This window comes from Rhinolophus hipposideros (assembly GCF_964194185.1).
Source record: "Rhinolophus hipposideros genome assembly, chromosome: 2".
NCBI lineage: Eukaryota > Metazoa > Chordata > Mammalia > Chiroptera > Rhinolophidae > Rhinolophus > Rhinolophus hipposideros.
The window spans coordinates 37,454,183-37,457,432 of NC_138048.1; positions in this window are offsets into that span (position 1 = coordinate 37,454,183).

The window sequence follows — 3,250 nt, forward strand, 5'->3', positions numbered from 1 at the left end:
GGTAGAACACCTTTGGCAAATGAGTAGAACTTTGTGTCATTATGGCTACAATAATTTTTCTCACATTACTTTATTTGTGATCATTTTATTTTAACATATTTTATATTATATGGTGTACTTCTCTGTGAATCTCCTCAAAATATTTAGAAAACCCCAGACTGTTTAAAAAAAACCTCAGAATATTTCTACCTCTATATATACTACCTACATCTATATCTTCATCTATACATTTACCTATAACTTCTCTACTTCCATTTACACTTTATGTCCGCTGCCATGTATGCCTCATCTATACCTCTATACCTCTGTAATTATGAAGGAGTCAAGCATAGTCCTACTCTGTCTTTAAAATTTCAGTTGTGTGGTTTAAACCCATATTTGAATATGGAAGCATAATTAGAAAGCTTTTAACATAAAGACAGCTCATATCTGGTCTTCAACCCCACTATATTTCCATGAGTAAGCCGTGTACTGGAAGGTGTAGTAAAGGGGACAGCTCCAAGATGGCAGAGTAGATAAACACCATGCCTGCTTCCTTCCGTGAACATATTAAAATTACAACTAAAGGGGGAAGGAGGTGGTAGATGAGGGTAAAGGGGATCAAATATATGGTGATGGAAGGAGAACTGACTCTGGGTGGTGACCACACAATGTGATATATAGATGAGGTAATACAGAATTGTACACCTGAAATCTATGTAATTTCACTAACAATTGTCACCCCAATAAACTTAAAAAAGAAAAAAAAAATTACAACTAATTATAGAATAACCAGCCTGAAGAACCATCTAAAGCCTAGCTGAAAAGAAGTTTTTAAACTAAGGCTATAAAAAAGAAGCCACCTCAACACTGGTAGCAAGACCAGAGACGCAAAAGGGGCCGGCCCCAAACCTCTGTGTGGCAGTTGAGAATCAAGAGGGCTATCTCTGCCACAGAGGGGTTCCCCCTGGAGGAGAGAGGGACCCCAGCTTCACACCAGGCTCCCCAGCCTGGAGTGCTGGTGCTGGAAAGAGGAGCCCCTACAACATCTGGCTGTGAAAAACAGTGGGGATTCTGACCATCTGGGTAAAACGGAGAGCTGCGGAAAACCCAGACGTCCTCTTAAAGGGACCACCCACAGACTCACCCACTCTTAGGCACTCACTCTGGGCTCCGGTAGAGGGACGGTGATTTGGGAGGTGTCAGAGGCATAAAGGGAGCAGACTGAGGTGTGTGACTTTGAGGCAAAGGCTGGAAGTCAGTCTCCTTTTTCCCTATGCGTGGTTTTCCTCCCAAGGCAGCTGGCAGGTGGGAGCCATCTTTCCTGTGTTGAGCCTTCCCCCACGGGCTGAATCTGAATCTCACTGGTCTGGTGAGTTACACTGGGACCTCGACACAACCAACATCCCGAATGTTCTAGGCACCTTCTCACCAGCAGCCAGCCCTGCCCACACTGCACTTTTTCTTGGAAAACTACCAAAGTCTGCAGGCCCTAGGCACGTAGTGACTAGCCTCTGAGACTTTTGCTAGTCACTCCAGGCTCAGCACTGGTACCAAACCAGAATCTATAATAACCTGGTGACCACAAATCTTCTCTCTCCAGAAACTTCCTGAAACCCTGCCTCACCCAACTTGCATACCACATGAGGCTTTATCACTGGCTGAACTTTAAAGAAGCAGGCAGGTGGCAGCAGGCCTTGGAGTGTCCTGGTTTTTTGCAGAGCTACCCCAGGCTAGAGGCAGACATCCTCGTCTTGCAGCGTGGCCTCTTCCACACACCTCCAGGTTTAGCACAGGCAGCAAACGATTGTGGATCACTTTATAGCTCCTACCAGGTAGTTCCCAGCCAGACACAGGCAGGGGTTGACCTGGGCCTGCACCAGAGCCCCACCCAAAAGGCCCCAGAACCAACATACTTGAAAGTTGGCTTCAGACCACACAGGAGCACCACCCACAGATCATAGCAAAGTGTCACAAGTGGCACACCCAAATGGCAGTCTCAACGGTCACCAGAGCCCACTGAGATGAATAATTGAAAGTACAGTGTAGGGAATATAGTCAATAATACGGTAATAACTATGTATTGCCAGGTGGGTACTAGGTTAGTCAGGGGGATCACTTCTTAAGTTATATGAGTGTCTAACTACTATGCTATACACCTGAAACTAATATAAAATAATACTGACTGTTAACTGTAATTAAAAAGTTAAAAAGAGGAAGAAAAATGTGAAGGGGAATAAGAGGTCCAAATTTCCAGGTATAAAACAAGTAAGTCATGAAGATGTAATACACAGCATAGGGAACATAGTCAACAATATTGTGATAGCATAGTATGGTTCAGATGGTTTCTGGACTTACCATCGTGGTCACTTTTATTTTTTAAAAAATCTTGTAAAAAATAAAAAAATAAAAAAGAAAGATCTACTAATAGGCCTGTGATATAGAACCCCAAACTTAAAATGTTCTAACCCATCAAGAAATCCCATTCATCATTTCATTTTTTTGAAAGGATATAAAAAATGAAATGTCAGAGCTATAATGTCAGGACCGTTTAAAATGTCAAATGCTTGTTGTTGCATAGCTTGGCTGTCTGCTGTTCTGACCAAACCTCCAACTGGCATAATAATTACAGATGATGCATTGCATTTTCATGCACAACTGGATCCAGATTTATAACAAATCAGACAGAAGTTTTCTCATTGCCCAGCCCGGAATTTTCCCCTTTTATTACATAACTTAAGATTTTGCCTGTGGAACAGAACATTAATGCGATTCAAGATAGCATTTGGGGTAAGGAATGAGAAAGAAGGGCAGAAAAAAAGTTTCTCATTTGTAATATACAGATGCAACAAAAGCCAAGAGGCAGTAAACACATTTGTCGAATGCAAGTAATCTAAGAAGAATACTAAACTGTGTGGACACTGCCCAGATACTCTAATTTTATTTCAAGATGCACATTAATTTAGGAGTGCAGGGAAACATACATGAACTGATAGATATAGAGACAATCCTTCGGTTTAATCATCATGTTCTAATCTGTACAGAGAGCATTAATGGATAAACAGAAAAGCAACAATACTTCTGTCTAGGGTCTTTGTAGAAGTCTCAGTGGAACCTTAGATGAGTGATACATTCATAAGCCAATACTAATTATAACAAAAGCCTGAAATCAGTAGCGTGTACATGGGGAAAATTTCATTTCTTCTCAACTGAAAGCTGGGAAAAGCATTCTCAAAGCCACTTCATTTTCACCTAACCTAGACCAGCCTTG